The sequence below is a fragment of the Balaenoptera ricei genome, chromosome 10 (assembly GCF_028023285.1).
Source record: "Balaenoptera ricei isolate mBalRic1 chromosome 10, mBalRic1.hap2, whole genome shotgun sequence".
Lineage (NCBI taxonomy): Eukaryota > Metazoa > Chordata > Mammalia > Artiodactyla > Balaenopteridae > Balaenoptera > Balaenoptera ricei.
In genome coordinates this window covers 2,382,298-2,395,441 of record NC_082648.1, presented here as the reverse complement: position 1 = coordinate 2,395,441, position 13,144 = coordinate 2,382,298, and the positions used below count along the sequence as shown (strand labels likewise).

Sequence of the window (13,144 nt, the reverse complement as noted above, 5' to 3'; positions counted from 1 at the left end):
TGCAAAAGCACTGGCACCCTTTTCTCACTAGTAATAACTCACCTGAGTTATTAAAGGGAACTTCAGCGTTTACCAAGTGCTTTCACAGACGTTGTTGCCTGTGGGGCTCATGACAGCCCTGGGTGTGACCTGTATTTCACAGGCGAGGTTGAGTGACCTGCCCACGGGCAGTCAGAGCCCCGGCTCACACTTTTTGTGCACCAGATCTCCTGGCCTTCTTTCCCCGTACCTGCTGCCTTGCTAGCCAGGCGTGAAAACCTCTTCCAGGACCCCCATGAACTTTGCCTCCTCGCTCCATTCTGGTCCTCCCCCTCCATCACAGCACTTTTTCTCGGCACCTTCAGTCACAGCATTTGGGCCACTTCCTCCCCCATCCTGGGTGAGCCTGCAGGTTTCTAGCACTTTCACATTGACTTTGAAAAACTTACAAATGAGAAAGGCCCTTATGCTTTTCTTTGATTTCTCCCTCCACTTGAAGTAAACGCCTAATTGAGAAACTGAGAATCCTTGTAATCGCAGTGGGTTACATTTTGGTTTTGTTTCTCGTTATGATTTTTGAATTATTAATATAGTATAAGTCTATTATAGGATGTTTGGGGACTAGAGAAAAAGAAAAAAATACCATAAAAACGTCATGATCCTAATACACTGCTGCACAGAGTCAACTTTAATAATGACGAGGTTTTAGGAAAAATTTGAATCTCCGCTTACTGCTATATTCACCACAGTAATCTTGCCCTTAGAATGTCTTTTAAGCTAATGTTCCCTTTTCAAGACACTATTGACAGTGCATGAGCACAGGGCACCGTTGACTGCTCTGCCTTGGTCTGTTAGAGAGTAACCACAAATCCAGTTTCATTTAAAGGACTGGTCAGCTTATTTTAAACAGTTCTTTTGCCCACGAGGTCAGAGAAGTCCTCTGTGAAGAGGGCATTTGGACTGGCTGATCTTCAGGTAACAGTAACTGTGTGTAACAAACACAGCTGTGTCCAGATCTGGCCATTCCAAAGTTCTTTGTAATTTAGGCAAATCCAGAATATGTCCTCTGTTCAGGGAAGAGGTTACTTAGGGATAGAAGGAATATATAAAATGCATCTGTATATTTAGTAGAACTCTTTGTAGCTTGGTTTAAAATGTCCTTGGTTTGGGTGTATATATGTATCTGTATCAAGTCATGACATGGATACATAAAATGTTAGAGATTAAAATGACTTTAAAAAAAAAAAAAAGGGACTTACCTGGTTGGTGCAGTGGTTGAGAATCCGCCTGCCAATGCAGGTGACACGGGTTCGATCTCTGGTCCAGGAAGATCCCACATGCCGCAGAGCAACTAAGCCCGTGTGCCACAACTACCGAGCCTGTGCACACCACAACTACTGAGCCTGTGTGCTGCAACTACTGAAGCCCGCATGCCTAGAGCCCGCGCTCCGCAGCAAGAGAAGCCCGTGCACCGCAACGAAGAGTAGCCCCCGCTCGCCGCAACTAGAGAAAGCCCGCGCGCAGCAACGAAAACCCAACACAGGCAAAAAAAAAAAAAAAAAAGTAATGACTTTAGTGGCGGGTGATGTGTAGGTGGAGGAGGTACCAGAATCACCTGGAGATAGCCACATAGTAACAGATGAATCATTAGATTCAAAATGTATAACAACTACTACAAATCCACAGGAAAAACATAAACAACCCAGAAGAGAAATGGGCAAGGAATTTGAACAGTGTTGCACAGAAAAAGAAATGCAACTGCTAACTATGAAAAAATGCTAATTTCACTGGTAATCAGGGGCACATGACCTAAAACAATGAGATGCTATTTCCCACTCATGGGATTGGCCAGAAGTAGAATGTCTGCCAATAGCAAGCATTGACATATGATCCAGCATCCCACTCCTGGGTATATACCCAGACAAAACTAGATACGTGCACCCCTATGTACATAGCAGCACTATTTACAATAGCCAAGACAAACAACCTAAATGTCCATTGACAGATAAATGGATAAAGAAGATGAGGTATATATACACAATGGAATATTACTCAGCCATAAAAAAGAATGAAATAATGCCATTTGCAGCAACATGGATGGACCTAGAGATTATCATACTAAGTGAGGTAAGTCAGAAAGAGAAAGACAAATACCATGTGATATCACGTATATGTGGAATCTAAAATACAACACAAATGAACTTATCTACGAAAGAGAAACAGACTCACAGACTTAGAGAACATGGTTTATGGTTACCAAGTGGGAGGGAGATGGGGGAGGGAAAGTTTGGGGGTTTGGGATTAGCAGATGCAAACTATTATATATAGGATAGGTAAACAACAAGGTCCTACTGTATAACACAGGGAACTATGGTCAGTATCCTGTGGTAAACCATAATGGAATAGAATATGAAAAAGAATATATATATGTATAACTGAGTCACTTTGCTGTGCAGAAGAAATTAACACAACATTGTAAATCAACTATACTTCAGTAAAACTTTTTTTTAAATTAAAAAAAAATAACAAATGTTGGTAAAGGTGTCAGAAAAAGAGAACTCATTCACATCTGATGGGAATTACAATTTTTGGAGAATAATCTGGCAATACATAGAAAAGTTGAAAATGTCCATATTTTAAATTTTATTTATTTATTTATTTTTTATTGCGTTGGGTCTTCGTTGCTGCGCACGGGCTCTCTCTAGTTGCGGTGAGCAGGGGCTACTCTCCGTTACAGTGCGCGTGCTTCTCATTGCGGTGGCTTCTCTTGTTGCGGAGCACGGGCTCTAGGCGCGTGGGCTTCAGTAGTTGTGGCACGTGGGCTCAGTAGTTGTGGCTCGCGGGCTCTAGAGTGCAGGCTCAGTAGTTGTGGCTCTCGGGCTTAGTTGCTCCGCGGCATGTGGGATCCTCCCAGACCAGGGCTCGAACCTGTGTCACCTGCATTGGCAGGCGGATTCTTAACCACTGCGCCACCAGGGAAGTCCGAAAATGTCCATATTTTAAAACCTTGCCATCTACTTCTATGTTATACTCTCAGCAAATTCTCATATGGGTTCTTCATATGAACCACGGAACACAGACAATTATTTGAGTGACTACTTTCTCAACTCGCCCAAGGATCGTTCATACTGGTATTATTCTAGATGCTTAGGAGGGAAGTTAATTCATTACATACAGTGGTTGCATTTTGACATTCGTCTTGTTAAACCCAGTTGAGAAAGACTGCCAGGGGATACTCCCAAACATATTTACAATACACACTACCAGTAATTATAAAAAGTTAGAAACAGTTTGTTCATCTGTAGGGGATGGATAAATAAGTCACAGTCTATTGATGGTATGGAATTCTATGCAGCAGATTAAGTAAATGAGCCAAATCAATATGACTCATCATAAATAAATCCTGAAAACAAAATGTTCATTTAAAAAATTGTAGGATAACATAAAAGTGTTAACATATCATTAACAAATGTTTTGTGAAACACACAAATTGATGGTATATATTATTTATAAATGCTTCTTTGCAGTAAAAATATAAAATAGGGTCTAGATATGTACCTAGTTCATGGTAGTGGCTGAATAGAAAGGAAACTCTATCTGGGGAGAGAAGCACAGGGGACATCGTTGGGTCTGTTCATGAATATTCTGGCTTTCCTCAACGGCACGGTAGGACTGTACTTCCTCACATTCTCAGCAGGTAGGAATGGCCCTGTGACTTACCTTAGCCAGAAGAATGTGAGTAGAGGTGTTACTTCTGGGTGGAAGATTTAAGAAGCACGGGGAACTATATTCAATTTCCTGTGATAAACCATAATGGAAAAGAATATTAAAAAATATATATATATAATTGAATCACTTTGCCATACAGCAGAAACTAACACAACATTGTAAATCAACTATACTTCAATTTAAAAAACGTAAAAAAAAATTAAAAAGAACCACATGCACAATTTACTGTGCCTTTTTCCTTTTGCTGTAGTGACTAGCGATGTTTCAGGCTACTTCTTCATCCTGGGTCCTGGAGTGAGGACAGCGCACAACAAAGTCCCCAAATGCCCCACAGTGAACCTGAAGCGTGATCGAGAAACAGACCTTTGCTGTTTTCAGCCCCTAAGATGATGGAACTCTATGTCTGTTACTGCAGTAGAGCCTAGCCCATCCTAACTGATACAGGGACTTCATCTTTATCTGTAATGTTTTATTCCTTCTTTTTACTTTTAAGGTCTAAAGAACATACGACTAAATGTTAACAGTTGTTCATTTCAAGTGGAGAGTAGTACATGAGTGTTATGTTACCCTCATTACTGTTAAGTCATCTGGAATGATTTTTCACAAAGCATTTGATATGCAGGTGGTAGGGAGAATGTAAAAAACGTGTATTTTGAATAAACTCGCAGATGAATTTGATAGGTTTTCCTACCTCTTCTCTGATCTAAAAGGCAATTCCTTCATTTTATAGGAGAGGAAACTGAGGCCTAGAAATAGTAAGTATCTTGCTCTTCATCAGAGACCAGTCTGATGCCGTAGCTTGTTTACAGGAAACAAGCTTGGATTGAAAATTTCTGCATTTATTATAAAACCACTGTCCAGGACATTGTCCATTATATTGCACAGTAGCCCCTAAAATAAGGTCTTAGGTGAAAAAAATTTTTTAAAGAATCTAGTTCCAGGAAACTCTTTTTCTATTGTGGATAATTGGTAGGCATCCACGTTTCTTTATGTTTCCCTTTTTGTTGTGGTTGCCGGAAAGCTCAGAGACAAATGTATCCTCAGTATGTATGGTGGGCTTTCTGCTTTGCTTCCTCTTACTTTCAACAATCCTGATACTTTATGGTGTGCATGTCCTTCTTCAAGCTGTCTCAAACCTCTTCAGAAAACAAAAGTGCATAGAGCATGAATCCTGTGTCACGTGACCTCCTCTTCAGGCTCTGTCTGGTGACTGCGCTCCATTTCTCCTGCAGCGTCGGGAGCCCCAGCTCCGGGGGTGGGCATGCTGCTCGTCCCTCCTTAGCACGATCACTAAACTAAGGAAGCGCCTGACGTAACCAAGGCGACGCTCTACCCGGGATTGGTTCTCCGTGTAACGAGGGGGTTCCCCTGTGGAGATATATTGTTGGGTCCACTTTATATTTCTAAAGCAGATGTTTCCACGACTGTCTCTTCCTTCCCTCCCCACACAGTATTTCATGCTAAACATCCAAATGAGAAACACAGAATCTGGATAATTCAAAGGGCTCAGTCATATGCCTAACCTGCACACTTAAGCCAAGGAATCACTTCAGTAGTGAAAACCGGCCTTGAGCCAGGAGACAGGATACTTCATTTCTGTTTCTAGGAGTGCTGTGGTCTTTTTTTAAAAAAGTTTATTTAATTTAATTAATTAATTTTTTGGCTACATTGGGTCTTCGTTGCGCGCAGGCTTTCTCTAGTTGCGGCGAGCGGGGGCTACTCTTGGTTGCGGTGCGCGGGCTTCTCATTGCGGTGGCTTCTCTTGTTGTGGAGCACGGGCTCTAGACGCGCGGGCTTCAGTAGTTGTGGCTCACGGGGTCTAGAGCACAGGCTCAGTAGTTGTGGCGCATGGGCTTAGTTGCTCCGCGGCATATGGGATCTTCCTGGACCAGGGCTCGAACCCGTGTCCCCTGCATTGGCAGGCGGATTCTTAACCACTGCACCACCAGGGAAGTCCCCTTGTTAATTTTAAAAAGGACAAAATAAAGAGCTGAAATATTGCACATTAGCAAGTGTGTGACCAAGGCAAGCCGTGGAGGGAATCAGCTCCCCGCGTGTGTAATGACTTGTGATATAGGAATGAGATCTTAGTCTCCAGGGTGGGACCAGAGGGTTGCGGGAGTAGAATAACTTCAGACATGGTTATTTTTCAGCATTCCAAGAGCAGCTTGAATTTATAATGGAAAGGAATCAGATGAGTAGAATTCATACCAGTATCCTCCTCAACTCAGGCCCTGCTTCTAAACTAGTGCTCTGAGGAAAACTATCTTAAGAATTGCTAAGTAGGTAGGGCTGTGGTCACATCTGCAAAAGTAAGTATTCTCTGTCTTTCTGTTGGTGAATCCTAATGCACATTGGCAGGTGAAAGGTTGAAGTGCTGCAGAAAAGAAGCCTGTCTTAACTGTGTTTAATCCAGCGTTCCCATTTCATTTGAGCCGGAATACTCTTCCTGCTCACTTCTGGAAGACTCGCATGACAGTCCACGCCACATGGGAAGTGGTGCACTAAGGCGGTGTCGTGGCCTCTGAACCGGGGGTCCTGGACGCTTTTGTGCGGCTCTGTCACAGAGTTGCTGATAACCAGACCAGGCCTGTTAGGGTCTTGATTCCCCCACCTGAAAAACGAGGAAGATAACGCTTGTCCCCCCCTCAGTAGGGACGAGTTAGACAATGTCCATGGGGCTTTGAACACCTTAGGAACTAGGTTCTATGGAAACAATGTCATTGTCTCAGCCACTGCCGCAGACAGAGCAGTAAGTCACATCATTAGATACCACAGATCTGGACCAAGCAGAGGCTGCATGCTTAGCTTTCTATCCTGGCCACTGAAGGGATTTGTATGAATTCCATACACTTCAGTAAGCAAACCCATTTCATGCTGGTGCCTGTTTCAGACCTCGACTGAGAAGAGAAGAAAGGAAATAAAGAGGAGCGAACAAAGTGAAGGAGTAGAGGGTACAGTACCAACAGCAACGGTAGTTAATGCCTACCGAGTATGTCCTGTGTGCTAGGTATTGTGCTACACAGATGAAGTACACTCTACGTAACGTTATCCCGTTTAATCCTCACCAAAATCCCGAGGGAGACACTTCATATGACAAAATTGAAGTTTAGAGAGATTAAGTGACTTGTCCAAGGTCATATACGTAGTAAGCGGCAGTGCTTAACCAGGCCTGACTCCAAAACCCACATTATACTAGTGTTTCCTGAGGTGGTGCACACACAGTGATCTTAGGTGGTAAAAAATATGTTTTGGTTTTTTTTTTTTTGGTAATAGTTTTGCATTTTTAATATTTGTTAGAAAAAATATAATATGCATTACAAGCCTATGGTTTCATTAATGAATATTATAGGTTAGGAGAAACAAAATTTTAAAAATACATATATTTGTAAATAGTAAGAAAATTATAGTCCAGGTGGTATGTGGAAATGTCAAAAATCCTAAAAGCAGCGCTAGTGACTAAAGTTGGAGAATCTCTACTTCCCAACAGAGATTAGAGGCAAAAAGCCAAGACCAGTTGGATTCACTTTAATAAGGCTTTGAGCTTATTTCTGTCCCCAACCAACCAAAAGTGTCCTCCAGGTGCTTCAGAAAGCAGTGCATGAGAGGCAATTAAATTGTGTGAGTGCTGAAGGCTGGCAACAGTTGCTGTGTTTACCTGGATGGGGGTGGGCCCAAGGGAAACACCTGTGGTTGAGAGCTCTGATTCACAGAAAATCACAGCCTGACCAGCACTACCACCTACAGAGACGGAAACAATCACTGCCTTCCAGTCCTTGGCAAGCCTCTCCCTGACCTCCCAGCCAGGGGCAGCTGCCCCATTCACCTTTCAGCTCTGGGAAGAAGGGGAGGGTCTTACTTAAGACTTCCTGGTTGCAAAGGAAACCCACTCAACTCGTTCAGGCCAAAGGGAAAAAAAGGAAGAAAGGGGAATAGAGAGGGCTTGGTGGATTTATTGGGTTTCCTACAGACCACAAAGAGCTGAAACCAGGAGTGGGAATCAGGACCCAAGATCACTGTCTGTTTCTTTGAGTGTCTCACCTCTGCTTCTCTGAGATTCTGCTTCATTTTCTCTTTCACAGCTTCATCAGGCATGGCCATCTGGACCCTAGGTTTACATCACTGCACGATTCTAGCCTCCAAAGGACACATACCAGTGTGTTAGATCTCAATTCTAAACTGCCATTAGAGAGTCGGATTGGCCCAGCTTGAGTCAGGAGTTCCTTGCTGCCAGTACATTGTAGCCAGGATATAACAGGCTCTTCTGAAATCCAGCACCTTCACACTCATTGGTATCAGGTCCTGTGAGTCCTACTAGACAAGACTTGGGTCAACTTCCATGATATTATGTCCCATATGAGCCCCATCTATCAGGCTCTTTCAGTTCAGCAAGTTGTATTTTGATATTTGGTGTTTCAAATAAAGGAGTGGATTTCCTGCATCAGTAACAATGTGTCTTTCATTGTACCAACTCTGGTCTCCTTGAGTTTTGAGGGTGATGGACACTCATTGGGTGATAAAGCTGGAATCATTTGGGATATAAGGAAAAAGAGTTAAGGGGCTGGGACATCAGTAATGGTTACAGAGCACGCACTGGCACCATGCAGGGTGCTCTGGGGCGCTGCTGAGTCGTGATGTTGATTGACATTATGATGATGGTAATGGTGACAAAGGAAATTAGAAGATGGGACCTCATGTAAAGACATAAGAATATTGACTGAGAAAAGAAGCACAGGTAGAGACTTCCATGCAGTAAAAACAGAAAATCTTGAACTACAGACTCAAAGACTTGAGTTCTGGACATGACTTTGTTCCTTAACCAGTTTAGGGACCTCAGACAAATGACTTAGCTAGTTGGGGTCCTTATCTATAAACATTGGGATAATCCTCTAAGTCAGAAATGGCTGTGGTCCTACGGTCTATAATTCTTTGCTTGAAAGAGAAAGAGGATCTCGGAGTAAATGGGGTGATCCGAGTCAGGTGAGGATCAGAAAGGTCTGATTTCTCAAAGAAGATGAATTTTCAAGAGACATTTGACAGGTTTGAGGGCAGGCTTTGGTAGAAAGGAGAAAGCAAGGTTTGGAATTATAGGGATAATGGCTTAGGAGTCGGAAAGAGAGATGTGATGCTGGAGAAGGAGCCCTGGACCCAAATGTGATCTGGGTCAATCACCTCTCTTTTCTGGGTCTCAGCTTCCTCCGGCTCTGTTTTTTAGAGAAGGAAATTGCATGGGGAAGGAGATGGTAATAGGTGTGTCCAGCTGAAGCAGAGTCTGAGTTGAAGCATAAAAAAATTAAGGTGAGGAGGGCTGGTGAGATATCTCGAAACCTGTATTAAGGAATTTCCCTGGCTCAGAACAGGGCAGTTGGTTTTTACCATTAAATTCCTGTTGGTTTTTACCAGTAAAATTCCAAGACTGCAACCCTCTCTTCCTCACTGTAAATGTCGGTTAGCCTGCTGAATGCTAACCGAGCATAATGCGTTACCAATGCTTGGGGGCAAGGAATCAAGACTGTGGCAAACTATTTTATACGCTGGCAGCAGTAGCAGGTCTACAGGAAGGTAGTGTCACTGCAGGCAGCCAAAGAAGATCAACTGCAATCCTAGGAGGAACCAAAAAAGGCCATTTCCAATACGCAGAATTACGTTCTATGAACACAGCACCTTGCTGGGCTCTATTTTGATTTTAGTGACTGTGTGGCTCAGGATAAGGGCTGGCAAGTTGCGACCTGCATTCTCCCTCAGCTCCATCTGGGGGGTGGGCGGCAGGGGAGGCGTTGGCAGTAGACTGTACTGACCCATTTTTCAAATAAAGCCCTCAAGGATCCTCGCAAGCCAACTGCAAGGAATTCCTAGTGCCTTAGGCTAAAGGAGAGCAGAATGAGTGGCTGGGCAGAGGCAGAAGACAGAAGGGAAATAGGAGGCATGTAAGGAGTCCAGGGGCTTACTTTTTGACTGTTTATGAAGGTAAGGGAGCTCAGTGCAACAGTCTGAGTTCTCTTTAAAGGACATCAGTGTGTTTTTCCCCCTCTAGCTACACTGAGAGCAGAGTCTCAGCTTTCCTTACAGAGAGAGAGAGAGAGAGAGAGAGAGAGAGAGAGAGAGAGAGAGAGAGAAGGGGGGGGGGGAATGGAAGGGGAGGGAGAGAGTGATGAAAATAGTAATTGTTTTCTCTGAGATAAACCCCAAGCTCTGTTCTATTCTAAAGAAAGAACACTGTCTCTCTGGGGTTTTTTTCCATCACCCATCATGTTTCATTCAGGAATGAATAATGAAAGGGAGGGAAATAAAAGAATGCTAACATTTCCTGAGGGCCTCTCATCTACTATTTCTTTTAATCTCCGCATTTTCACAGATGAGGAAACCGTAAGGTCAGAGTATCTCAGTCATTTAAGGTCTCCCCGTTACAAAAGGCAGAAGTGGGATTTGACCCCAATTCTGACTTTGAAGCCCTGGCTCTTTCCACAGGGAAGGACAGCAAAGCAGGCCCACCACAGGCCAGTAGCCACCAGGGGGACCAGCTGAGTTGCATGGCTTAGAGCAGTGTTGTCAAACTTGCGGGCACAGCACAATCTCCTGGAGGGCTTTTTAAAACCCAGATTGCTGGATCCATCGCCAGAGATTCTGATCCTGTAGATCTGAGTAGGGCCTGAGAATTTACATTTCTTTTATTTTTTTAAATTGAAGTGTAGTTGACTTACAATGTTGTGTCAGTTTCAGGTGTACAGCACAGTGACTCAGTTGTGCATATATATATATACACACACACATCTTTTTCATATTCTCTTCCATTATGGTTTATCACAGGATATTGAATACAGTTCCCTGTGCTATAGAATGGGACCTTGTTGTTTACCCATTCTATATGTAATAGTTTGCATCTGCTAGAGAATTTTCATTTCTAACAGTTCCATCCAGGGCCATACTTTGAGAATCGCTGGCTTCCAGCTAGTACATGGCCAATAACAGAAAACCATCTCCCAATATGTGGTCTAATGACAGTGGAGTTAGGGAACGTGGCACTGTCACTTCTATGCACGAAGGCTAGTGCATCCCAAAGTGTACCTGGAATAGAATTCTCCACGTTCTGAAAGCTGAAGAAGCACGTTTTCTTGATTTCTGGTTACATGCAAGATTTCACCCACACAACATTCGCATTCTCTACTTTGTACAGTTACAGGATTCTGTATTTGTGAATTTGTCTGCTTGCTACAATGTATTTGTAACCCCAGAGTCAGAGCTGGCAGGGCTTCCGAGGACATGCAGACAGGCGCAGAGCCCAAGCGCCCGCGTGTTCCCGGCTCTGGTGGGTGGAAGCAATGCTCGCCTTCTTGGTTCTGCTCCTTTTGGAAACAAGTGTCTTATTCACTCTTAAACAAGAGGTCCACGCTGTGCCACATTTTCGCAGTTTTGTACTTTTTGTTGGTGTTTTTGCTGTAGACAATGGCCTCCGGGCATCGTGCTGAAGTGCTGCCTCGTGGTCTTAAGTGCAGAAGCCTGCGCTGTGCCTCACAGAGAAACTAGCGCTCCCGGTGAGCACAAGTTACGTGCTGTGGGCCCTAAGTTCAGTGGTAATGACTTCAGTCGACGAAAACGTGGCCAGAGACGTGCAGGGCCCTAACCTGCAGCGACTTCAGAGAACATACCTACCCTGGAAAAGTGCAAATTCACTACATATCTAAGGAATCCGAGGGGAGGGATGGCGGTGCAGGAAAGCACCATAAAAGTTAAGAAAAAAAAGTAGAAAAACTTGAAAATTGACTCAGAGATTACATAAGGCTTGGCAGATGCAAATATATGTATATAAATTATGCAAAACTATGTTGTTTCTCTAGCTATTGCATATGCAGAATATAGGAAAATATTAGTGCTAACGGCTCAGCCTCCTCCTACTGTTTCCTTGCAGGTGGTATTTTGTGCATAACGAGTGGTCTGGTGTCCCCATCTCCATGAACTCTGTCTTTGGAGAGCTGTCAGAACTGGCTGTACTGAGGCGGGGCTTCTCACATTCCGCAGCGGGGCCTCCGAGGCGGAGGGGCAGGGGCCTCACAGCTGCTGTTTATCCCACTCGTGTTGCAGCCCGAGAACAATGCGTCCTGCTGACGGAGGGAGGAGAGTAATGCTCCGTTGTTGGCGCGGTGGCTAAAGGGGGGCTCTGAGCGTGTGGATCCCTGCATGCTCTCTCCTTTTGTCCGGAGTTTTCTCAGGAGCTTAGCCGCTTTTCTAAGATGTGCTGTTATGCTGGGAAGTCGGGGGGAAATCCAGTATCCAATACAACGCCGAGCACACACACACCAGAACTCAGACCACACTTAGCCCAGAGGAGGCCCTTCTCGCAGGTTTGGGTGGGCTTAGCTCTGCAGACTCCTACGATCCTGAGCGAAGCAGGAGTAAGACGTCTAGGGGGAGAGGTCCAACTCACGTGCATGGGATGGTGCAGGACTCCATTCAAGTCAGAAAAATTAAAGATCATTTGTCAGTCAAGTGTATGAAGGCACTCTCATTTTTGTTTCTTTTGTTTTGCTTTATGTTCTAGCTTGAAATGTTCGTGACTTTTATACACATTGTGTATCGGTCTTCTTGTCTCATCGTCTCCTTAACCTGCTTCACGGCAGCATCCAAGTCCTACTGCATTTGTGCTTGTAGTGGATGTGCCTACAGGGGCAGTTCCTAGGGAGGGGTCACGAGGGGTTGGGTCTTGAGGAGGAGGAGGAAGATGAAAAGTAGTGGGGTGACCGGAAAGAGGAAAGGGAGTGGGAGTCACAATTTTGCTACAAGTAAGATCCTCTAAATATTCAGAGAACCAATTCCCTGTCGTGTTTTCAAATTGTTTAATTTGTTGCCCTTTGATTTTCAAGTTCACTTGGACACTCTTTTCCCGGCCATTTTTATTATTTTCTCTGTGTGTCTCATTTCTCACTAGTGCTGTGCTGCCTTGTTCATTTTCTTAAAATTAATTAATTAATTAATTTTTGGCTGCGTTGGGTCTTTGTTGCTGCGTGCGGGCTTTCTCTAGTTGTGGTGAGCAGGGGCTACTCCTCGTTGTGGTGCATGGGCTTCTCATTGCGGTGGCTTCTCTTGTTGCGGAGCACGGGCTCTAGGCGCACGGGCTTCGGTAGTTGTGGCATGTAGGCTTTAGTAGTTGTGACTCGCGGGCTCTAGAGCGCAGGCTCAGTAGTTGTGGCTCTCGGACTTAGTTGCTCCGTGGCATGTGGGATCTTCCCGGACCAGGGCTCGAACCCATGTCCCCTGCAGTGGCAGGTGGATTCTTAACCACTGAGCCACCAGGGAAGTCCCTGCCTTGTTCATTTTCATTGTTCATTTTGCACCTGGCTCTCTGAATCCTCACCTTCCTTCCAGTTTACCGCGGATTCTATAGTTTCTAAAGCCCCTATCTTCATTCAGAGCTGTCATGAAACTCCATATATCTGTGAAA

At 44.3% G+C, this 13,144-nt stretch overlaps 1 long non-coding RNA gene across 2 annotated transcripts in view; it reads left to right on the top strand.

The window, feature by feature from the left end:
- LOC132372890 (uncharacterized) overlaps nt 1–13,144 on the top strand; it is a 103,488-nt gene that overhangs the window by 75,684 nt on the left and 14,660 nt on the right. Inside the window, exon 5 of one of the 2 annotated variants that reach the window (XR_009505270.1) lies at nt 11,615–11,865. The exons of the other annotated variant lie outside the window; for it this stretch is intronic. This is a non-coding gene — a long non-coding RNA (uncharacterized LOC132372890). Of the gene's footprint in view, nt 1–11,614; nt 11,866–13,144 lie in introns of those variants that run through there. 2 annotated transcript variants of the gene reach the window in all.